This window comes from Coloeus monedula (assembly GCF_965178545.1).
Source record: "Coloeus monedula genome assembly, chromosome: 36".
NCBI classification, from domain to species: Eukaryota; Metazoa; Chordata; class Aves; order Passeriformes; family Corvidae; genus Coloeus; species Coloeus monedula.
Genome location: NC_138816.1, coordinates 27,792 through 52,838, shown reverse-complemented (window position 1 = coordinate 52,838; position 25,047 = coordinate 27,792). Strand labels below are relative to the sequence as shown.

Here is a 25,047-nt window from a genome sequence, read left to right as displayed (position 1 = left end):
GCCCGGGCCCGGAGCCGCCGGCAGGGCGGCCGTGGCGCAGCAGAGGCGCCATTGGCGGAGCGTCTGTGCGGGCCCGGGAGCGGCGGCGGCGGCCGGAGCCCGGTGAGGCGGCGGCGGAGCTCGGAGGCGGCCCCAGCGCAGGTGGGAGCCGCGCTCGGTTCTGGCGGGGCTCGGGGCTGGCTGCGGGCGGAGGGGGCGGCAGGGGGCTGTGGCGGCTTCGTTGTGCCGTGTGGGCGCCGTGTTGGCCCTGGCGTGAGGGCGCTGCGGGAGCGGCTGCCCGCGGTCTCCTTCCCGCTGCTGCCTCGGCAGGAGCCGGTGCCGGAGCAGCGCTGGCTCGTCCCGGCTGCTGTGGGTAGGACAGAGGTGGCTGCCCCGTGGCCGGGAGTGTGCGGGAAAGTTCCCGTGGCCAGAGGTTTGTGTGCCCAGAGGAGCCGGAGGAGTCCTGTAAAAGTAACTTTATTCGTGGACAAAGGGAGAGGCCACGGGGCATTTCCCTTGGGGTCTGTCCAAGTGTTGGAGGACGCAGCCTCCTTTTTATGCCGATTTGCCCGGCCGCATCTCCATGTCCCTTCCCCCAGTGGCTGAGGTCCTTGGAAGGTACAGACTTCCCGATCCGCCTGCTGCATGTGCCCCTTAATATGCACCCCCTTTTTGTATAATAGATGATCCAAGTTCAGGAAGTTCAGGAATTTAGCAGGACCTTGGCTGAGCAGCAGTTCGTGTCAATTAGTAACATTTTTGAAACTGATGGTTTCTCCTGTCACTTCCTTGTGCACAAGTCTCTGGCCCTATCTTGAAGCAGATTCACACTATCTATTTGTAAAGACACTTTCATGTTACTCTTTTCAATCCCTTCTCTTCTTATTTTTCCAATAATTGTCTTTTAATTATCGTTGACTCAATCTGTTCTTCGTGGGCCTTCTTTGGTTTTGGGATTATTCTCAGTGACCTCATTCTGTGTCCTTTTGTAGCCGTTTCTGGGTCAGGAGGCCTGGCTGCCACCTGCATGCCCTTGATCCCCTGCTGAATGAGCTGCACTGAGCAAGGTGTGGTGCATGGCAAAAAGATGAGAGTTGCTACAGCACATAAGAGGAGAAACAGCATTGGTTTAACCCATGGTCTGCCAGGGAACCACGAAAACGTGTCCCATTCCCATCCTTTCGACATTTGGACAGGGACATGAGCTGCTTTCTTCTTTCCTTTGTTCTCTGTTTCACCACTTTTCCATTGTCATCTCTTTGCCAAGAGCAGTTTGAGTCATTTAATTTTCCACAACCTCCTGGTCCTTCTACTGAAAGAGAATCTGATGCCATCCCAGGGTGAAATGTGGCGCTGCTCATGGGAGTGGATTGGTGGGTGAGAAGGTCAGGAGCTGGAGCTGTGTGCTTGGTTATGATTTGGAGGACAGCTTGTAATCTAATGATGCATTGAAATGATCAGTGGGTTCTCAGGCATCTGGTATGAATTTGTTTGGGTTCCCAGGGGCTGCTCCATGGTGTTGTAGGATTTGTTCTGGTGGCCGTTCATCTTTTCCCCATTTTTGGGTGGTCCCAGAAATGCCAGGGATGCATCAATTGACCGCTTTTCTCTGATTAGATCATCACGTACTTTGGTTCCCAACTGATTTCCCTAAACTTATGGTAGCAAAAGCAGCCCAGTGGTCCAACCCACCCTATATAACACAGAGAGTGCCAGCAGATGTTGGAGTGGGGAGAGGGATGATTCCCCCCCGCTTTTGTGAGTGAAGATTTCACAACATTCTCAGTTTGCAGTTTTCCTTTGCAGCTTCAGCAATTTCTGTTGCAGTCAGAGATGCTCAGTGTGGGCTCTGCCTTTAGCGATGCAAATTCCGTCAGTGCAGGGAGGCAGAGCTTGGGGTGAGGGACAAAAATTGATGCATTTCAAACCCATCTCCCACATCTATGAATTGTGGTTGAATAAAACACACCTGCTCATCTTTCCCACTTATTGCCTGACTAATCAAAGAACTTCTTGACAATTTCCCCCCCTTAGGTCTCAGATTCGGAGTGGATCGAGAGGCCCCTGTGTCTGTCAGGAGCGGCCTTGTCTCGATCCAGACGCACCCTGAATGTTCTCAAGGGCTCTGGTGCGGTGGGTCCCTGGTGTGCTGGGAGCTCTGAGAGCCCTGCCAATCCATGTCCATCAGGGCTGGACTTGCTCGTGCTGAGGGTGCTGCTGTCTGTGCTTGCAGTGTCCTTGTGGCCTGCAGCTGGAGCCCTGATTCCTTGCCAGGGGCTGTTTGGGTCGGCTCTGCCATGCCGAGGAGGGCAATGTCTGTGCCAGGTGCTTGTGGCCGCCGCCGTCCCCTGGGTGCTGGGGCCCCCTTGGGCCCTGCGGTTCATCCCTGGGGGGCTGTAGAAACTCTGCCATGGCCTTTGCCTTCACCTTGGCCTTTTGCTCATCCCTTCTTGTATTCCCCTGCTGAGCCTTTCTGGCCAAGTGCTGCAGGGGCTTCTTGTGCCTCTCCTGCAGCCCCCTCAGTGCCTGTGGGTGCTCATCCTCTGACAGCTGCTGAGCTTTCTGCAAAATCATTTGTTTTTGCAGTGACCCAAACAAGATCCTTAAAAGAAAATCCTGATCCTTCCATGTACAATCCACATTTCCTAGATGTTCCTTCCTCTCCTCCTTGTGCTCACCCTCCCCTCCACATCCCGTATCCCAGAGCTGGTCCCCATCCTGCCACAGTGTCCAAATGTGTCCCCCCACAAGGAAGAGTGGGAGGAAGACAACGGAGAGAGGAGAAAGAGGAGCAGGAACAGGAGGAGGAAAAAGAGGAGCATGAGAAGCATGGGGCTCCATCCCCATAGTTTAGTGGGGAGGGGGAGTTCACTCCAAATATATCACGGGGTCCCCAAGTGGTGGTTTTTTATTGGGTTGTGTTTATTTCTCACAGATTCCGGATATAAGCCCCAAATATCTGTGTGGGCCCCTGGGATGGCTTGTTTTTTGGGCGGGGATATTTAAATCTTGCAGGACCCCAAAGCTGAGCTGTAGCTACTCCACGTGGCAATTGCCCGGTACCAGTGTGAGAGTGGTGGAGGGGAACTCCAGGACTCACAGAGTGGGGTGAGTGGAGAGGGGCGGTCCTAGAGCTGGGGGACCCCCGGCAGCCTGGAGAGGCGGGAAGCCTGGATAACAGGGGGGCACACCCCTGGGATTCCTGGACTCCCGAGATAGAGAGTCAGGGACCTGCACAATCCCTCAGCATCCTTAAGCGAGACCCTGGAGAGGGGGAAACCTCTGGTTCCATAGGATGCCCCATCAGCCCAGGAAAGGGATACCCCCAGAACATTAAAATGGAGAGACCAGAGAGGGGGAACTCCTGGGAAGGCTTTTCTGGGCTGAATCTTGGTGTTTTGGAGGTTTTTATGAACACAAAATGCCCGGTGACTTCCTGAGATGACCTTGGGCAGGAGGAATCCCCCACCCCAAGGCGCTCACCCCTTGTTTTTCCCCCCAAACCAGTATTTGTCGTTCCCAAGGCATGGCCGGATAGAGGAGGAGGAAAAGCCCTGGAGATGCCGCACGAGGAGGGGCTGCAAAAGCAGCTCAGAGAGATCCAAGGAGGAAAGAGCCCCCCTGTGCCGGGAAGGTGGCCGGAGATCCAGGGGGAGCTTGGAGCTGGGGGAGAAGCCTCAGGGCGGGGAGAAGCCCCACAAGTGCTTGGAATGTGGGAAAGGCTTCAGGTACAGCTCCCATCTGAGGGAACACCAGAGGATCCACACTGGGGAAAAGCCCTACGAGTGTCGGGAATGTGGGCAGAGCTTCAGCCAGAGCTCTAGCCTGATTCAGCACCAGGTGATCCACACATGTGGAGCGGCCTTACAAGTGCTTGGAATATGGGAAGAGCTTCAGGTGGAACGCTGGCATCATGTGGCACCAGAGGATGCACACCAGGGAAAAGCCCTATGAGCGATGTGGGGCTCTACATGGGGGACACCCTGGATGGGGAGGTGAAAGCTGGGTGCTGGAACAGAGACCTGGAATGGCTGGAGCACAGAAGGGCTCAGGTGGACATGTGCTGCTGGCCCAACTATGAGGGATTCACCCCATTCTTTGTGGAAAGGTGAGCAGAGGGACGAAGAGAAGAGGAGAAGGAGGTGGGATAAGGAAGGAGGAGGAGCAGGAGGGAGAGAGAAAAAGGAAGAGCAGGAACAGGAGAAGCCTGAGGGTTGCCACTGGCTCTGTCTGCCACAGCCCCAGGAGCATCGGCCCCTCCTCATCCTGCAGGTGAGCGGGGGGAAGAGCTCGCCCCAAATCTCTCGGGGGGCCCCCCTTATCCAGGCTCCCCCCCTCTCCAGGCTGCTGGAAGTCGCCCAGCTCCAGGATTGCTCCTCGCCTCTCACCACACTCTAGGGCTCCTGGTGTTCCCCTCCACCACTCTCCTGGGGGGCCCCAAGACCGATGTTGCCCTCCCACCCTGGGACCGGGCGATTGTCACGTGGAACCATCAAAATATCCCCCAAAGGTGCATTTGCAGCTCACCTTTGAGGTCCTGCAAGATCCAAACATCTCCGCCCCAGAATGAAACCCTCCCAGGGACCCTTAAAGATATTTGGGCCTCAGTTCTGGAAGCTGCGAGCTCCCAACACTCCCCAAGAAAAAATGCTGCTCGGGAACTGGGGTGAACTGGGAAGCTTTATTGGGAACACTGGGAGCAGCCAGGCAGGGGCGGAGTGACAGCGGGGCTGGGGGGGACACATGACCCTCCCAAAATCAGCGCGGGGACGGAGCGGGGGGTCCTGGCCGGGCCCGAGGCCAGGGGGAGGGGCTGCGGCCGCCGGCGGCTCAGGAGCTCTGTGGGCAGAGAAAAGGGGGTGACACCGGGCTGGGGAACTTGGGGAAGCACACACTCCCTGGGGGGAGGGGGCACACAACCCCCGGGCCCCTTTGTCATCTTCTTGCACAGGTAGAAGCCGAGCCTCAGCCCAAGGAAGATGAAGCCCAACACAAAGCCCCCGTTCCCTGTCAGCATCTTGTTGTAGGCGGCGTCCAGCAGCATCTCTGGGGAGTCCAGAGGTGTCAGGACACCCCAAAAACCTCTCACAAACAATCCAAGCCCCTCCAAGCACCCTTCCAGTCACCCCCAGTCCACCCAGGACCCCCTGAAACCTCATCCCCATCTCTTCCCAGCCCCACCAGGACCCCTCCCAGTCTCTTCCCTGCACAACCAACGCACTGTATGTGGGTTCGTGAAGGGTAGCTGCGTTTCACTGAAACGTCCCTGGCAAGGAATCTTTCTGGTGGGTACAGTATAGCAGCATTCCAGCAAGCTTACTCCTTCCACCCGTGCGGCTGTTAGGCACATACTCTCACCACACGCTCAAGCCGGATAGCTGTCACCTTACCAGAAACAAAGAGTCAGGAGGGCTCTCCCACATGGCATTCCACAGAAGATGGTTTATTGCTGCATCCACAGAGGGAGACTAAAGGCGAAAGAAAGCGAACCATGCAGGGTCCAGGGTTTATCTACCCGAGTGGGGGGAGCATCAGAACCAATGATCTGAGGGCACGGGGGCAGTACAAAGGAGGGACTGGGGAAGGGGAGCCAATGGGGAAGGTCTGGGGGCGTGTAGGGGTACAAGTCAATCAAAGAGACTAAGTCTGCATAGCACCCGGAAGTGTGAGGGGAGAGGCTTTTCCTTTCTCACCATGAGGTCAGGGGATGTTCTTAAACCTCGGAATCTGTCCACCAGCAGGTCTCTGCTATTTCGGGGCTCCTTGGCCGCTCAGCCATCACAATCGCTGGCTCAGTGGCTACAACAACCAACCTCACCCAACCCCAGTCTTCTTCCAGCCCCTCCAGGCTCACTCAAACTCCCTCCCAGTTACACCCAGCACCCCCAAACTCCCTCCCAGTGTCCATTAGGACCCCTGTAGCCCCATCCCAGCCTCCCCAACATCCTTCAAACCTCTTCCCAGCCCTGTCAGACCCCCAAGCACTTCTCCCATTTTAAAGCAGGCTCTCTCAAACTCCCTCCCAGTTACACCCAGAATGCTGCAGTCCCCCTCCCAGGCTCCCCAGTCCCTTCCCGGTGCTGTGGGGGCCGGGCCGTACCCCAGTGCCGGCTCAGGGGGTGCTCCAGGTTGACATGCTCCACCTGGCAAGTGGAGGTGACCCCACACCAGGGGGAGTTTCCAGCAGCACCAGGAGCTGGTGGGTCCAGTCCCTGTTGGGGACGATGTCGGTGGCTATTACAGCTGGGTATGGGGTCAGTGGCTCTGACCCAGGAAGAGGTGACTGGTCCGGGGAGATGGTCCCAAAAGGAATCGCCTTCCCGAGGCCCGGTGTCTTCCCTCAGCTGCTGGCAGGAGGGCCCTTGCAGAGGCTGTCAGCTCTTTAGTGATTATCAGCTTGTGATTTCAGCTCAGCTCTGCAGGGCAGCCTCCAGGCCAAGCCAGACCAGAGAGAGAGACGAGAGGCTCGCGTGGCTGGTTCCGCACAAAGGGAGCTTTATTGTTGGTCCCCTCCGGCGAAGGGGAAAGCCAGGGACGAGGGCTCTCTCTCCACAGGGCCAGAGGGCTTGCTTTTATAGGGATAGAGGGGATGGGTGAAGGCCAGTGGATTACAGAGGATCTGGGATGGGTAAAGGCCAGTGGATTACAAAGGATCTCCTAAAGGATTGTGGGTCTGTCTTTTCTTGCCGTGACCAAAGAAGTGGTTGCCTTTCCGGGGAGTCCTGCTGGGCGATTACGAAATCTCTTATCTCAGCAGAGATCCCTCCAGGGCAGGGGCTGGGCATACCCCACAACTCCCCCTTCTGTATTTATTAAAAAGGCATTCCCAGCAGCCTTTCTGCAGCAACGTAGGAGGCAAGAGAACATCAGTAACACAGTAATGATTACAATGAATACCCACAAAGCTCCCTTAATCAAAGATGCAATCCATCCTGTTATTCCCCATCGTCCAAAAAGGTCATTGACCCAGTCTAGGCTCTTCTCTATTTGAGGTCATCGGGGCAGCGGTGAGGACAGCATCAACATAGATACATTTCATCTTTGGGCAGGAATGGGACTTCTGAGAGGGAATATAAGTGATATTTGTTAGCTTTGTGGTGAGAGGGGAAGTTTTGGGGTTTAGGGAGGTTTGACATGGGTTGAGGGAAGGGGATATTTTGGGTAACAAGGGGAAGTAACATATAAACTAAGGATCAGTTTTTCAGGCTGTGTCTGGCCTACGGCTTGACTTTTGCCATAGCTTCTTGTTCAGCTTTCTGTTTCGACTGCTGCCGTGTGGTGGGACGATCTTTTTCCTGGTTGGTGGGCATCCAGTGATGTTTTCATCTCCATGCCGAGCTGGTCTGGTTTTGGGGAGGTCCTGTATTTGATTCAGGAGAGTTTTTGTTGGTGTTTGTGGAAGCAGTGTTTGTAGGGCTTAAGTATGGTTTTATACTTTTTCCTGGGAACTACTTTGGGCCAGATGGTAGCTGGACACAGGCGTAGCCTCTCCCCCAGGTAATCAATTGGAAAGGCCCAGAGACCTGGTGTGATTCTGGGTCCTTCACCAGCACTGGTGGTTTCTCTGTGAGCTTAGCTTGAGTTGAATTTGAGAAGTGGTGGAGTACTGGGGGGTCAGGCTCTGATGAGGTACCATTTAGGAAGTTAATGACATAGAGAGCCTTACAGAGTCTTTCAACAGGAGACAAGATTTCTGTTTCTCTCCGTTGCTGATTGAGGACTCTTTTGAGGGTTTGGTGGGTCCTTTCTATGATGGATTGTCCTGCGGGGTTGCTAGGTATGCCTGTCTTGTGTTTTATTCCCCATTGGTTGAAGAAATCTTTTAACTTACGAGAGGTATAGGCAGGCCCATTATCTGTTTTGATTTCTTCAGGGACTCCCAGGGTGGCGAAGGCAAGGAGAAAATGCTTGATGACGTGGACGGCGTTTTCTCCTGCATGGGCTGATGCAAACACTGCCCCAGAAAATGTGTCAACTGACACGTGCATGTATTTGGATCTCCCAAAGGATGGGAAGGGGGTTACATCAGTTTGCCACAATTGGCAGCTGTTCAGACCACGGGGATTGACTCCGGTACCCATAGATGGTATTTGGTAGTTCTGGCAGTTCGGGCACGTTGTAATGATAGATTTTGCTTGATCTTTTGAAAGCTTGAACATTCTGACGAGGGCAGGAATGTTTTGGTGAAAAAATGCATGTGACAACTTTGCCTGGGCAAATATGTCAGGGACGTTTGCAGTCTCTGCTGGCATGGCCAGTGCATCTGCTCTCCTGTTCCCTTCGGCAATGGGACCAGGGAGGTCAGTGTGTGACCTCACATGCATAATGTAGTAAGGCTGTTTTCTGTGCGAGATTAAATGGATTAATGTAGAAACCAATTGGTATAATTTTTGGTTGGAGACCTCCTTTAGAAAAGCATGTTCAGCCCTCATAGCTAGACCAGCGACATAAGCCAAATCTGTGACCAGATTAAAAGGTTCATCTTTAAACTTCTCAAAGGCTCTGACAACAGCTGCTAACTCAGCAATCTGTGGAGATCTCTCTACTATTTGGATATCAGATTCCCATTTTTGGGTATTGGGTTGCCTCCATGTCATGACAGACCGATGGGACGAGCCAGACCCATCAGTAAAGACGGTCAGAGCTTTGAGAGGTTTTCTACTTTGGATTAATTTTGGAATCAATTTAAAAGCTGCATCACGGTAAAAAAATCTATGTTTTGGCATGTGAATGGAAATTTGGCCTGTGTAGTTATCTAGGGCTAACTGGAGGCTCTCATTGGTCTGGAGCAACTGCTTCAGATCTTCAGTGGTCAATGGCAAGTATATGCATGCGAACTCACAGCCTGCAAGAGAGCGGAGACGAGTTCTGGCCTTTTTTATTAAATGTGCCATTACCCCTTGGAAGGTGATTAATGTCTTTGTAGGTTGATGTCTTGTGAAGATCCATTCAAGTATCAGCAAAGGGTCTCTGAGTTTAGGGTCCCATTGGAAGATCAGTCTGTGTAAACGGGGAGCCTTACCCAAAACTGCAAACTGGAGAGGCAGGCTGGGTTTGATGTGATATGCTTGGCGTGAAGACAGGGCTTCTTGGACTTTGGTGGTGGTATCTCGGGCTTCAGGTGTGAGGGCACATGGAGAGTCCAAGTCTTTGCTGCTGCGGAGGAGGTTGAAGAGGGGAGTGAGGTCTTCTGTTGTGACTCCCAGTAAGGGGTGTATCCAATTTATGGATCCGCACAGGCTGTGTAAGTCCCTTAGGGTTTTGGGATCCTCTTTGGTGGCGAGTTGCTGGGGTACGATGGTTCTCTCATGGATCTGGAGGCCAAGGTAAGTCCATGGGCTGGAGTGCTGCACTTTGTCCTCACACATCTCAAACCCTGCTTCTTCTATGGCTTCAATTGTCTTTTTAGGAGTTCTGTCCAAGTAAGTTTTTTCTGATGCACAGATTAGTATGTCATCCGTACAGTGGTAAATGATTGCTTCTGGGAATAGGCTCCTGATGGGGGACAGAATGTGGGCGATGTACCACTCGCAGATGGTCTGGCTGTTCTTCATGCCTTGTGGGAGGACGAGCCAGTGGTATCTTCTGAGTGGTGCTTGTTCATTAAGAGAGGGGATGGAGAAGGCGAACCGTGGTGCGTCCTGAGGATGGAGCGGGATGTTAAAGAAACAGTCTTTAATGTCTATGATGGCCAACATACAGTCTCAGGGCAGTGTGGATGGTGATGGCAGGCCGGGTTGGAGGGGGCCCATGTCTTCAATGACCTCATTGATCTTTCGTAGGTCCTGGAGTAGTCTCCATTTGTCTTTGCCGGGCTTTTTCAGTACAAAGACGGGAATTCCAAGGGCTTGTGGTTTCGGTGATATGACCTTTGGCAAGTTGCTCTTCCACCAGGGCTTCCAGCGCGCTAAGTTTTTCTTTATCAAGGGGCCACTGCCTTGTCCACTTTGGGTTGTCAGTCTTCCAGGTGAGCGGGGGAGTAGATGGCAGCGTGCCTTTCTCAGTGGCCCCAGTCAGAAATCCTGGCTGGGAATGGTAAGGATGGCACCCCACTGGGATAAAAGGTCTCTGCCCCATAGGGTGATGGGGGCTCTTACCACGAATGGTTGGGTGGTCACTATCTTGCCTTCGGGTCCTTCAATGACAACATTTTGTTTGCTTCTCATGGATACTGCAACTCCACCAATCCTGGAGATCATACCTGCCATTGGCCCCAGTTCCCAATTCCCTGGCCACTCGGAGCGGGCGATGATGGTCACGTCTGCTTCGGTGTCCAGCATCCCTGGGCGGTAGACCCTCTCTCCTTTACAGAACAAGCTGCACTCAATGGTCAGTTTGTTTGAGCCCACGATCTCTATCCACATTGCTGTAGGATTGAGAGGAAGCTGTTCTGGGTGGTTCTGTGGAAGTAAAAAGGCTTGAGCAATCAGTGTTCCCTGTGGGAGAAAGAAAGGTGCGTCCATGCAGCAAAGCTGGACAAGAATCTCTTGTCCAGAGCACATTGTTTGTATCTCTAGTAGTACAAAGAGTTGTTCTGGACCATGGATGGTATCGCTTAGGAGAAGAATGTCCCATGGGCCATTCTGCAGTCCATACTTTCCTGTGGGGATACGATAAAAACGCTTGTCAACAAAGTTAAATGGCAGTGATGTTACCAGTTGGCGTCTGGTTCCGATCGGTAGCGCTCCATGTGTTGGATCCTTCTCACGTGTTCTGGGATTGCCTGGGATGATGGTGCTGGGTGAGGTCCAGCTGTCTGCTCTCAGTGGTCCGATGTGGAGTTCGCAGTGGGGGCGGGGTAGTATGGCCTTTGATTTGTTGTCTGGGTGCGGGGCCTTGACACCGTGCTCCGATAGAAGTTTTTTGGATGCTGCTGGTGCTGTTGCTGTCTCTGGTGCCTTTGGTAGGTGGCACGATGGTCATGGGTGGGTGACCTTTGTGGGCAGTCCTTTATAAAGTGTCCAAGTTCACCACAATAGAAACAGTAGGCATTCTCCTTAGAGACTGCTGCAGCAAATGCACTGGAAACTCCTTCTGTGATGCCTTTTACAACTGCTTGGGTCATTGTGTGTTCTGCAGATGTGTGTTGTGTACAGCTCTCTATCATTTGTTCTATTGTGGGTTCTGTGTCCATAGGTAGGGCCCTCAAGATATTCTTACATTGTTCGTTAGCATTTACCATGGCAAATTTACCCAAAAGTTCTTTTCGTCCATCCGGACTCTCTGTCTGTTTCTCTAAGCTAGCTTTCAAACGATCAAAAAATGAATGAAGCTTTCATTTGCTGACTGTTTGATGTTAGAGAAATATTGTGTAGGAACAGAATCATCAGGAGTAAGGAGCAGCGATGTTTTTGCTGCATTAGCTATGTCTTGTAATGCTACTTCAGATAAGGTTGTAGCTTGATCTGAGGGTTTTTGGAGGTCACCTTCTCCAGCCAGTTGTTCTATTGTCCAATCTGTCTGATTTGCATCTTTAGCATAAGTGTCAGACAGTGTTTTTAAATGTCTTTTCCAATGCCTTTCCCATAACATATATTCGGCAGGGGAAAGGATGCAGTTAATAATGTCTTTAATATCATGTGGTACTAATGTATAGGCAGAGAAAGTGACTTCCAACAAGTTTCTAAAGAAATGTGACCCTCTCCCATGTTCTTTTGCTGCCTTGCAAAGCTCTTTGGCTTCTTGGTATGGGATAGGTTCCCATGTTTTTGTAGTTGGACCACCCCTCCTCCCTTTCCCTGTAATGACTGGATAGGCTGAGATTTTCTGGGCTAACTCCCAATCTCCCTCCCGGTTTGCCTCCCTGTGTGTCTGTGCCCATCGATCCTGAGATTCAGAGTCAGAGCTGCTGCTACTGTCATCTGAAAAGGAGGGATAAGCTGTGGCAGGGCAGAGCCGGGATACAGGAGGCGTAGCGCGGCATTTTTGAAATGCCGACTTTCCTTTAGCCAGGGCAGGGGTAGCGGAGAGTCGTGGATGGTTTGAGGGATGGGAAGGGTATCTGTTGTGGCAGCATGGGGGTGGAGAGGTTGTACAGCAGCAGGTCGTTTGGGGGGAGGTCGGGTTGCAGGTGATGCCAGTTTCGCAATTCCGTGTGGAGTCAACATGGGCTGTAGGAGGGTGTGGGGGGGCTGTAGGAGGGTGTGGGGGGGCGGTGGGCTCTAGCACAGCAGCGGAGGAGATGGGGATTGCACAAGAAGCGTGGTAGGGGGAGGGGGGGGTGTAGGGAGAGGGAGAGCATCAGCAGGGATTGCGCAAGATGCAGCTGGGGGGGGAGAGAGCGGATGTGCCGGCGCCTGCCAGGGTGTCAGGGCCATTGGCGGTGGGGGAAGGGGGGAGGGAGATTCCATTCTATGGGCGATAGCCTGAGGCGGTGCCGCGGATAGCTGCGTTCCGCCAGTGGTGAGAGGGGCAGACGCTGGCGGGGGGCGTGACGCTTGTTCCGTGCCCCACAGTGTGTGTGCGGGGCTCTGTGGGACCAGCCCCGTGTTGTACCATGCTTGCTCCGTGGGTGCGGGGGGGGCAGCGGCGGTGGGAGGGCTTGCTGGGACGGGGCCGCCGCGCTGGGGTGGGGGTGGGGGGGGGGGCAGGGCTGCGTGGAGCAGGGATGTGGCAGGGTGGGACGCAGTGGGGTGGGACGCGGTGGGGTGGGGGGCGTCAGAGGCACCGCGAGCTGGTGCGAGAGGGGGAAGGGTGCTGTCGTGCGCGAAAGGTTGCGAAATACCAGGGGCACGGGGAGATGGGGCTGGGGGTGGCTCAGAGGCATCCATCCCAGGGAGGGGGGATTGGTCTGGGATGGATCCCGTGCGCGCTGCCTGGGGGGTGGCAGCGGAACCGAGGGGGCAAGCGGGGGGGGTTGGGTATGGGAGAACTGCTGGAAATAGGGGATCGGGGTAGGGAAGTGGGGTGGCCGGCGCCCCAGCTGGGCCAGGGCCGGGGCGGCTGGCGGGGTCCGCGCTCTGGCTGGCCATGGCTGGAGGCGGAGAGGGGGAGTAGGAGGGGGGAAGGGCAGAGAAGGGGTTTGGCTGAGGGGGGGTTGTTGCACGACACATTTTAACCAATAAATGAAATAAATGAATGAATTTGGAAACAGAGAGGTTTCCCCTGGCTTGAGAGGTATAGAGTTTGTTCCCCACTCTGTCCCAGAACGGATCAGAAAGGACAGAGTCTGTGGTAGCATCAGGAAAATTTCGAGATATCCAATTAGTGAAAGAGTTGAGATTTTTCTTAGAAAGAACACCTTTAGAGAATTAAAGTCAGATTTTAAGAGAAGGGTTAGAAGAAAGGGGTATAGGTCTCTCTCAGATTGGGAAAGGCTGGGTTTAGCTTGCCTATGTCCCATCTTAGTTCCTCCCTCAGCAGAAAAAAGAGAAAAAACCCCAAAATTACCTAAAGTTGCGCACAAGAAAGAGGAGGAGAGCCCCAAGTTTAAACTTACAAATCCCGTTTTCTGGTGAGGCTGGCTCCTAGAAAGGTCTGCTGGGGGGATGGTCTGGCAGTTTGATCCTCAGGGACTTTGTCCTAGGCGGGAGGCGAGGGTCTCGAACTGTCCCTGTCCAAAAGACCTGCTAAAACGTAGGTCTGGTTCTGTCTTGGCATGGTCAAGACGCAGCTCAGGCCAGGTCCGGGGTCCGGGGTCCAAGGCTGTTCGGGAGTCAGTTATTACAGCTGGGTATGGGGTCAGTGGCTCTGACCCAGGAAGAGGTGACTGGTCCGGGGAGATGGTCCCAAAAGGAATCGCCTTCCCGAGGCCCGGTGTCTTCCCTCAGCTGCTGGCAGGAGGGCCCTTGCAGAGGCTGTCAGCTCTTTAGTGATTATCAGCTTGTGATTTCAGCTCAGCTCTGCAGGGCAGCCTCCAGGCCAAGCCAGACGAGAGGCTCGTGTGGCTGGTTCGGCACAGAAGGTAGCTTTATTGTTGGTCCCCTCCGGCAAAGGAGAAAGCCAGGGACGAGAGCTCTCTCTGAGTCCCACACGGGCCAGAGGGCTTGCTTTTATAGGGATAGAGGGGATGGGTGAAGGCCAATGGGTTACAGAGGATCTGGGATGGGTAAAGGCCAGTGGATTACAAAGGATCTGGGATGGGTAAAGGCCAATGGGTTACAAAGGATCTGCATAGGGTCTCTTAAAGGATTGTGGGTCTGTCTTTTCTTGCCGTGACCAAAGAAGTGGTTGCCTTTCCAGGGAGTCCTGCTGGGCGATTATGAAATCTCTTATCTCAGCAGAGATCCTTCCAGGGCAGGGGCTGGGCATACTCCACAGGTGGGCCTCCACGTGCCCTGAGAGCTCCTGCTGGCCCTGGAACCACCTCACCTGGATCTCCGAAGGGTAGAAATCCATCCCCGAGCAGAGCAGGCAGCCGGGGCCGAGTTGGGAGCTCGAGAGCACCAGTGAGATGGACACGCTTGGGGGCATTGGGAGAGACAGGGAGGGATATTTTGACATTGACAGAGATTGGCAATGGACTGGGAGGGACTGGGGAGGCACTGGGAGGGCGCTGGGACAGAGGCTGGAGGTCTGGGAGTGAACTGAGAAGGACCGGAATGGACTGGGAATGGCCTGACAGGGCATAGGAGTGACTGGGAGGGACTGTGCCGACACCGGGAGGGACTGGGAATGAAGTGCGAGGCACTGAGGCCGAGTCCAGCGAGGAGCATTTGGTGCTGTGGGTCTGCCTGGCAACTGATGAGTCATCAGGGCGACGTGCTCTGATTGGATGAAGTGCATCAGCTCCATGCATGACCGAGATGGATACGCGGGGGCGGGATGGACTGGGACAGCTACGGGAGTCACTTGGTGGGGGCGGGAGGCCCCGGGGATGGGCACAAGGAGCGCTTATGGCTCTGGGGTGATTCCCAGGGAGGTTTTTAAAGACTCCAGGGTCATTTCCAGGGCAGGGCCCCAGGGGACATGCTCTGCCCCATGCTTGCCTCTGCAGTCCACGCTGAATGGGCTGAACACCTGGTAGTTGTGCCGGCAGAACATATCCACCTGAGCCTGTCCTCCATCCATTCCTGGTCACTGTTCCAGTGCCTGGCACACATCGCTGACAAAAAGTGAGGAGTCAAAGTGCAGGAGCTGCTCCTGGTTGTAGATGTGCCTCTTCACGAACCTCACCCGATCAGCGCCGTTAATGAAGTGACCTGGCCTTTCCCACATACTGTGACACCCCTGTGTGTGCAGGACACACATCATGGGGTGCTCCCCCAGCAATCCCCAGCACCCCGCAGCAAGCCCAGAGCTCTAGGGGCCACCCTGGATCTCCACTCCTCACCCCCTGTGCCCCAGGGCCACCATGGGACCCTCATGCGTGCACTCCCACTTTCTCTTTTCCACCCTGTTCTCCATTTCCCCTTTCACATCGCTCCCCCCACCTCCATCGCCAGCCTCTCCCCAGATCAGTTTTGGGGTTCCATTCCTCCCTTTTCACCCTTTCCTATTCCTTTCCCACAATCCCCCCAATCCCCACCACCCTCCCACTCAGTTTTGGGGTCCCACCCTCCCCTTTTCCCCACTTTCCCACCCTCTGCCAACCTTTTCTCACATTCCACTATTCCTCAGACCCTCCCTCTGTTCCTTTGGCGGGTCTCCTCCCACTCACTTTGGGGATCTCACACACCCTTTTCCCCTTCTCCCCCCCTTTCCCATCGCGTCAAACCCCCCCCCCCCCGCTCACCCGAGAGCTTCGTGCCCATAGCCGGGGGGGCTCCCAGCACCACCAGTGCCACCAGCATGGCCCCAGCTGCTGCCACTCGCCCCATGGCCAGCGCTGGGCAGGTCGCAGCCGCGCTGCACTGGGAGCTCCAGTCTGGACCAGTGCGGGGTCAGCAGCGCTGCCTGCTCTGATTGGCTGAGGGCATTTTGGGGACCCTTTTTCCAGCAATTCTGCTCAGCAACTGATGAGTCATAAACTCCTAGCGCTCTGATTGGCTTCAGCGCATCCCGGCTGGTTTTTGATTGGCTGAGGGGCTTTCGGGATGCTTTTTGGGGGGTCCTTGGGGTGCGGGGCAGGTGGGAGCTCAGTTGTGCCCAGAAACGTGTCCCCAGGGGCGCGGGATCTCAGGGGTGCCCATGGCCTGGGGTGACACTGGTCCAGTGCCAGGCACCCACCAAAGCCACTCTGTCCCTGCAGCCGCACAGGGGAGAAAAAATGGAACCAAGGGTTCCCAGGTGGGGATAAGGACCGGGAGAGATCCCTCATCCAACACCGGCACTGGCACAACAGGCTCTAATTAGAGATATTAATTGAATTGATGACACTGACAAAATAAGAGCAAGGAGAATGAGAAGGAAAAGACCCTTAAAAGTACCCTCCCCACCTCTCCCTTCTTCCCAGGGGCTGCAGGGGGATCTCTGCTTCCCCGGAGTTCAGTGCATCTGACATGTCCATCTTTGGAGCTGCCAGGGATTGGCTCTGCCAGACACAGAGGAAATTTTCAGAACCTTCTCCCAGAACCCACACTGTTACCAAAACCAGGCTATGAAATCCCGGAAGAGCCCAAAAAATGGGGTCCCAGATATCCACGAGCTCAGGAGCATCCCAGTATGGGGATTGAGATTTCCAGGGACTCTGGTGTGCCCAAAAAACAGGCCCCAGCTGAGGGTGTTCTCTAGTTCAGCACTGCCCAAGGGCTGGGACTGCAGCAAGGGGGGACACCTGTAGAGAAATGGCTGAGTGAACAGGGACATGTATACGTGCACAATCCAAGCTATATTAGTGATCTGTCCTTGACTAGGGAAAAAAGAGAAGAGCAATGCTGATGTGGCAAGCCAACAGGATGTTGGGGAGGGGGATGCTGACTATTGAAAGAGAAAGACTTATGTTAGTTAGTCACGTGCATATTAATCTGTAACCAATCGCTTGCTATTAAAGGCCACGTGAACAGTAGCTGTAACCCAATAGTATGGAGCTTGCTTATGCCTGCTTGGAGAATTAGAGTATAACTGTGGGTCTGCCAATAGAATAAACGGAGTTGCATCATATCTCTGTGAGAAGCGTGGTTCATTCCGGCAGATCTCTGGCTATTTCTGGTGCCTGACCAGGGACCGTTCCTCAGAGGAAGATACACTCGCTGATCACCGAAAGAAGGGTGACGATGACGAGCGACAGAGATACTGCAGGCGGAGAGTGTCGACCGCGAGTCAAAGGACGTCGGTCAGGCTGGTAAGAAGGGTCGCTACCTTCCCTCCGTGATACCCTGCTAGCATAGATTTAGAGTTTGTGGCAGCACAGAAATTACTCCTCAGTATCCTCGCTAAGCGAGGGAAAGAGGTCAAGGAAAATGATCTAAATAAGCTCATTTTATGGGCGCGGGAGCATGGACATTTGCGAGTCCTCCCCCTCCTCTTCGATGCAGCCAAGTGGAGGGAGTAGGGGATCACCTGTGGGACTGTACTATCCAGGGAGAAGGGAAAGAAATGGCAAACTTAGGGCCCACCTGGAGAACTGTTATAAATGCCTTGAAAAATATGCAAGCCAAATCGAAAGTAGCTGCGGCTGCGGTGGAGGCAATTGCAACACCAGCTGGGGTTGTCGCTCCTGTCTGAACTACGCAGTGCAGGGGGCTGAGTGGCCTGTTTAAAAGCCCGAACGTGATAAAAGGGCAGAAAGCAGAGAAGCACTTTGAGACTGTCAGTGAGCTCCTGCGGGAGCAGGAGAAAGAGCTCTTGCAATCAAAGCCAAAAGAGGAAGTTACCACCACCACACCTCAGAGCAAACTGCAGGCAAATGCGGAAGTTACAGTCAACCAGTCAATGGGCGGAGCAACGGGCAGTCCTTCTTGTCAGCCGCGCCTCTACCCTGCTTGTCCACCCCCTCCACCTCCACTGCCAGCCGAGATTCATCCCAGACCACAGACTGCTTCTCTGCCACAGACTGTTTCCCTGCCAGAGCCACAGACTGTTCCTCTGCCAGATGATGACATACCAATGACAGAGGCGACAAATGAGCTACCTGCTCATCCCCCAGGATCTTGTGTGAACCCACAAGCATTGGAAAGATGGGCTCATCAAGTAGAAGAGGCAATGCATCAAATGAAGCAACATTTTGATTGTGCTCTGTCTTCTAAAGAAGAAAAGCTCCATCAGAAGCACAAGCCACAACAGGGTCCCACTGAGTCCCGAAAGGGTGTGGCCCAGACAGCCCTGCAACTACAGGAATGGGCTCAAGTAGAGCCCTCCACTCCACCTCCCGACTTTGATAACACACCACCTCCACCCTATGTCACGGGCGCTCCCACTACTTCTCAATTGGGACAGAGGTGGTCTGGAATTATAAAAGATGCTATCTTGGAGGGAGACTGGGAAGCGGCAGGGCAAATTGCGTGCCCCATCATATTCCAGAATGGTGAACGACGATATGAGCAGCATTGCTGGAAAATTTTGCAACAAGCCAAGAAGTCTGTAACAGATCATGGAATAATATCTGAGGCCACCCACATGGCCTTGGATTGAATTTTTACAGCAGATACCAACTCTCCTATAGACAGCACTAACCTGGCAAGGCTTCTGTTGACACCCTCCCAGTTCTTTCACTGGGAGCAAGAGTGGAAAAGACTAGCACAGATGGAGGGCAATCGTCCGCAACAGCAGAATGAAACTCTATACGGTATTAACCCAGACATGTTGACCAGGTCTGGAGTATAGGGACATTTACAAGTGCAGCTTCAATACCCGCTGCCCGTGCATCATCTGTTAGCGCAGCTTGCCCGCCAAGCCTTCAATGCAGTACCTGATTCCCGGCCTCAACCCAGCTTCGCCACCATCCGACAAGGTCATTCCAAAGGATACTCGCATTTCATCGACAGGCTTTGGCAAGCTCTGGCCAGCCAATCAGACATGATAGAGGACGCAAAGCAGAGTATGTTTAAGTTGTTGGCATTTGAAGGAGCCAATCCAAATACGAAACGTGTCCTCGCCACCCTTCCAAAGGGCGCGGAAGTAAGTGATATGCTCAAGCTAGCCAATCAAGCAGTACAGCAACAAGAAGGACAAGTTATGGCCAGTATGGTAGCAGAGGCCGTAAAACCTGCTACGAAGCTCCTGGCCACTGCAGTTACAAAGATGGGCATTAAATCACAAGGAGAAGAGTCAGGAACTTGCTTTCGCTGTGGCTGAAAGGGACATTTTTGTCGCATTTGCAAGGTGGCTGTATGGTGTGACCAATGCCAAAAGGATATCCATTCTACAACCGTATGCAAGAGGTCAAAAAATGGGAAATCCAGTGCGAGGCCTTACCACGCTCCGACACAAGTAGTCGGCCAGGCATCAGCATCCAAGACCTTCCCCCCCTCCCCTGCCACGGGAAGTCTGGGAGTCAATTTGGCAGCAGCAGTGAATATCACCTTAAAGGACAGCACTGTCCACAAAATTCCCATGGGTGTTTTTGGCCCCGTGGTAGAAGTGGACAGTTCATTTGGAGCATTGCTATTAGGGAGATCATCGACAGGACTTGCTGGACTAATAGTCTTACCAGGGGTCATTGATGCTGATTACACTGGAGAAATTATGATTTGCGCTTATACCTTGTTTCCCCCTCTTAACATCAAAGCGGGACAACAGATTGCTCAGCTTGTGTTTATAGACAAGCCCACAGGAGAAGAAATTCATACTCATCCTTATCGCAAAGACCGTGGCTTTGGGTCCACTGGAAGAACAGTGGTCAATCTTGTACAGCAAATGAAAGTTCAGCCCATGGTTACTATTGCCATGTTAAATGACACTGAGGCGCATCAAATTACTGCAATGATGGATACAGATGCTGATGTTACAATCATCGGCAGAGACAAGGGGCCTTGACGGTGGTCTCTGTGCCCTGCAATTGAGGCAGTACAAGGCGTAGGGGGAGGAACCATCCCCATGCGCAGTTTGCAAGCAATAAAGATGAAGTTGCCAGAAGGGCAAGAAATTACTCTTTGCCCATATGTCATGACCCTTCCAGGGGGCTTGGGAGGTCTCATCGGATGAGACATCCTCAGCCAGATAGGGCCACATTAAATGTGTCAACACCTTTTTAGGTGTGGCCACTGTAGATCAGCCACCTACTCCAAGAATTCCATGGAAAACTGATAAATGTGTATGGGTAGAGCAGTGGCCTTTAAATGAAGAGCGGCTCCAGATTGCTAAGCACCTGATACATGAATAATTGCAAGCAGGCCACATAAAGCCCTCCATCAGTCCATGGAATACGCCCATCTTTGTAATTCCCAAAAAATCTGGAAAATGGTGCCTTTTCCATGATCTACGAGCAGTAAATGAACAAATGTGGCCTATGGGTGCCCTCCAACCTGGCATGCAATCTCCTACTATGTTGCCTCGAAACTGGGAAATTTTGGTTATTGATCTTAAGGACTGTTTTTTCACTATTCCCTTACGATCCGAAGATACTGTGCGCTTTGCTTTCACAGTGCCCTCTGTCAATAAAAGCGCCCCAACAGAAAGATATGAATGGATCGTCCTGCCTCAAGGCATGAAAAACTCTCCCACTATGTGCCAGTTATACGTGCATTGGGCATTGGAACCAGTTCGAGAGCACTTTTCTGCCACCATCATCTACCATTATATGGACGATATTCTGTTTTGTCGGCAACGACCTTTAGTGATGAAGATGCTTCTTACATCACTCGATTGCTACAGAACAGAGATCTTATAGTGGCACCAGAAAAAGTGCAATGATCAAGCCCCTGGAAGTATTTGGGATGGGTGCTTACCTCTAGCTCTGTACGCCCTCAAAAAGTGACTCTTGCCACTGATGTCACCAGCCTACACAATGCTCAGACTTTAATTGGTGACTTACAATGGGTCCGCAACATAACAGGGCTCTGGAATGATGAAATAGCTCCACTAATGCCCCTATTACACTGTACCTCTCCTCAATGCCCTGTCCAGCTTAGCGACGACCAGCGCCGCTGTTTGCAGCATGTTGGGAACAAGATTACAGGTGCCTTTGCTGATCGCTGCTTCCCAGACGAACCCATAGGGGTGCTTGTATTTAACCAAGAGGTTTCCCCTTTTGCAATGCTCTGTCAATGGCCAGCCTGGCAAAAGGAAAAGGGGGGAAATGACCCTGTTGATAACACAGTCTGTAGTGCCAGGCTGCAGCGACAACAACAACAAACACAAGCACCCAACAAAGCGACCGAAAACTCCAGATGACAAATTTGCCCTATTGGAATGGGTGTTTATGTCACACACGCCTCCAATGAGCATTTGGGCCAGAACAGTGGCAATTGCCCACTTGATTCGCAAAGCCAGGACTAGGACTCTTGAAATTGGTGCTATGGAACCTGCATTCATAGCTTTACCTCTGAAAGCAGAGTCGAAAGAATGGATGTTACAACACTCTGAACCGCTACAAGTGGCGTTACTGGCCTACCCCGGAGATGTTATTGATCGGTACCCAAAGGATGCACGACTCCAAATGTTAGGAAAACAACTGTGGCTTGAGACTGCAAAGGCGTCCAAGCGTCCTGTAGAGGGACATACAGTATTTATTGATGCAGGCAAACCAAGTAGAAAAGCTGCCTGCACGTGGCTAGAGGGGACCCCATGGAAGCATCACCTGCTGTATAGAACTGATCAGGACTCGTTACAGACACTTGAATTAGCTGCAGTAGCATGGGCACTAATACAGTGGAGAACAGAACCATTGACTGTAGTATCCGATTCACTATACGTGGTGGGTGTAGTGATGAGAATTGAGGACGCTTTGATTAAGCCACCCAGCAACCCACAACTCAGACAGTTGTTCTTTAAAGTGCTGCAACCAATCCATGATCAGACTGAGCCATGCAGCATACTGCACATCAGAAGTCACCTCTCTGACTGAGGATTAGGTGAAGGCAATACCTGAGCTGATGCCTTGGTTAGCCCGCTATTGAAGGCACCTCAGGACTCTTTTGCAGCAGCCCATAACAGTCATGCTATGTTCCACCAATCCGCAAAGGCCTTGCAAAGACAGTTCCACATTACCAACACTGATGCACATGGGATTGTGAGGGCCTGCCCACAGTGCAGCCAACACGGCTCAAGTTTAGGCTTTGGAGTAAACCCAAGAGGGCTGCAGGCATGTGAACTGTGGCAAATGGATGTCACACATGTACCTGAATTTGGGCGTTTAAAATACGTGCATGTCACTGTAGATACCTTTTCTAAAATGATATGGGCTACTGCACAGGCAGGAGAGAAGGCAATCCATGTGATTTGCCATCTAACTGCATGTTTTGCCATCATGGGTGTACCAGACTCCTTAAAAACTGATCATGGGCCTGCTTATGTGGTGGGTCAAGTGCAGAAGTTTTTACAGCTATGGGGTGTTAAGCATAGTACTGGCATTCCTCATGTGTCTACAGGACAGGCTATTATAGAACGGGCCCATCGGACAATCAAAGGAGTATTTAGCTAAACAGAAGGGTACTGAGCAAACAGATCCTGTAATTAGGCTGCAACAGGTACTGTTCACTCTAAATTTTTTTAGTTTGGCAGGAGATGCCGAACAGTTCCCTGTAGTCACACATAACATCCATATTATGTTACAAGCCACCCCAGGGGTACAAATTTGTTATAAAGACCCACAGACGGGACAATGGGGGGGGGCAGCTCCATTGTTATTTAACGGTCGAGGTTATAGCTGTGTTTCTACAGATACCAGACCAATATGGGTTCCTAGCAGATGGACCAAGCCTGCTCCCAGTCCCGCTGTCGACAGAAGTGGCTTCAGCGAGTGTGTGACCAACTGAGCCAGGACGTACAGCAGATGTTCCCAACCTTTGGGAAGTGAACCTTTGCTTGGTGGCCGACGACCTCACATTTGGACGACCACTCGGAGTCTGGGAACAGTCACCGAGTGTGCATGCTAATCGCCACAGAAATTGTTTACGCTGTTATAATAGCTTGTGCTTGCGCTTGTGCTGTGGGGGCTGTGGTTAAAGAGCTTACTAGGGGAATTTGGAATGTAGACGAGCGAGGTAGTTTATGCCAAGAATGTTATCAAGTGCCTGAGACAAGACGTTTTAGGCAGTGTGCGTCTATCGTGCTCAGAATTCCACCACAACAGATAAAAGTTAGCTCATTCAGGGATCCACACGAGTTTTTACTAAGCTTGGAAGTGTGGGCAGGGAAGGAAGCCATCAGACATCTGCAAGTGAGTAAAAAGACCACTGTAACCCAGGCATGGTGCCCTACATGTGGCTCCTCCTCTCAAGTACTTTCACCCTGAGTAAAGCTGTGATAACTTCAGTGTCAGAAAGAGAAAACATGTGGGTAACATGGGCTCACCAGGCGAACCAGACTTCTGTCTGGCCATGGGGTCGGCAGCAGATCCATTTCGCACACGTCTAATTGGCATGCCATGGATCTCACTCGAGGACACGTTTCAAAAATGGGTGACAGATATAGGGAAAATCAATGAGGAAGTGGAGCAACAAATGCAAAACAAACTGGGGCGAGTGCTTAGGTTGTTGGTCTAGTTATCGGCACTCCTTGCAGCAAACCCGTATTATTGCCAATTTAACAAAAAATGCAACCTTGCCTCTTCAAGAGCTACAGCTTTATGGGTCCCTCTTTCCCAGTACGCTTGTTAATGTAACACCATGGACCAACTGTTCCAATGTGGTGCCTCCAATGCAATATGCCAACGGGTCTGGGGTTTTCTTCTTTGGAGATCCTTGGAAGGACTATCAGGCATGACAGGGCATGGCCTCCTTTCCATAGAAACAGAACGTATCAGGACACTCCATCGGAGGCTGGAACATGCCTCCATGTTGGGAGGAGCTGAGTCTATTGACACAACGGGAGGAAAGGTTTTACCTCCTGGAATGTTTTTGATATGCGGAGATAGAGCATGGAATGGGATTCCGCATAGTCCAGTTGGGGGTCCTTGCTGCCTGGGAAAGCTAACTATGTTTGCCCCTTCTATACGAGCATGGAAAAACAGTACGGCATCAGAAAGTTGGAAAAATAGGATGTGAAATAGATACCAGCATAGTGTTTCCACGTTTGATAAAGATTGTAATGATAAGGTAAACATTATGAGTTTGAGTGCATTTATACCATTGGCTATTTTTAACCCAGGGGGTGCTGCAGCTCATGGCTATAGCAGTCTGAAAAAGTTGGCCTGTGGTCAGAAAAGGAATTTAATAGGACTTCCCATATATTAAATAAGCTTTTAACTGATGTAGATAGCATTAGGCATGCTGTACTACAAAATCGAGCTGCGATTGATTTTTTATTGCTAGCTCATGGCCATGGTTGCAAAGAGTTTGAAGGTATGTGTTGTATGAACCTGTCAGACCATTCCCAGAATATCCATCAACAGCTCTCAGAACTGCAAGATGCTTTTCAAAAGATACAGATCCATACAGACAGCTCTGAGTGGCTGTCCTCGCTTGGTCTGACAGGGTGGTTGGGAAACCTGGTTCAAGAAGGTTTATGTCTGCTAGCTACACTAGTAATTGTGGCAATAATAATTTGTTGTTGTTTGGGGTGCATACGGAAAGCTTTAGAGAAAGTTGTTAATCGGGCTTGGCTTGTGCAAGAAGAAAAAGGGGGAATTGTAGAGAAATGGCTGAGTGAACAGGGACATGTATACGTGCACAATCCAAGCTATATTAGTGATCTGTCCTTGACTAGGGAAAAAAGAGAAGAGCAATGCTGATGTGGCAAGCCAACAGGATGTTGGGGAGGGGGATGCTGACTATTGAAAGAGAAAGACTTATGTTAGTTAGTCACGTGCATATTAATGTGTAACCAATCGCTTGCTATTAAAGGCTGCATGAACAGTAGCTGTAATCCAATAGTATGGAGCTTGCTTACGTGTTCTTGGAGAATTAGAGTATAACTGTGGGTCTGCCAATAGAATAAACAGAGTTGCATCATATCTCTGTGAGAAGCGTGGTTCATTCCGGCAGATCTCTGGCTATTGACACTTTCCTCCAGAGGGGATGTCCCGCTAACGGGGGACCCCCACAAGCCCCTTGCAACCCCCAGGGCTGGGCTGGCCCTGCCTGGATGCCCAGAGCCACCAAAACCGCTCTGTCCCTACCCTCTGCTACTGCACAAGGACAGGAAATACAA

General features: G+C 52.3%; 1 long non-coding RNA gene across 1 annotated transcript; it reads left to right on the top strand.

Annotated features, from left to right (window-relative positions):
- On the top strand, window positions 1–24,818 carry LOC309584128. Its single transcript, XR_014227200.1, has 3 exons — window positions 1–141; window positions 16,991–17,140; window positions 22,618–24,818. It is a non-coding gene; the product is annotated as an uncharacterized lncRNA (long non-coding RNA).
- Window positions 24,819–25,047: the final 229 nt, after the last annotated feature.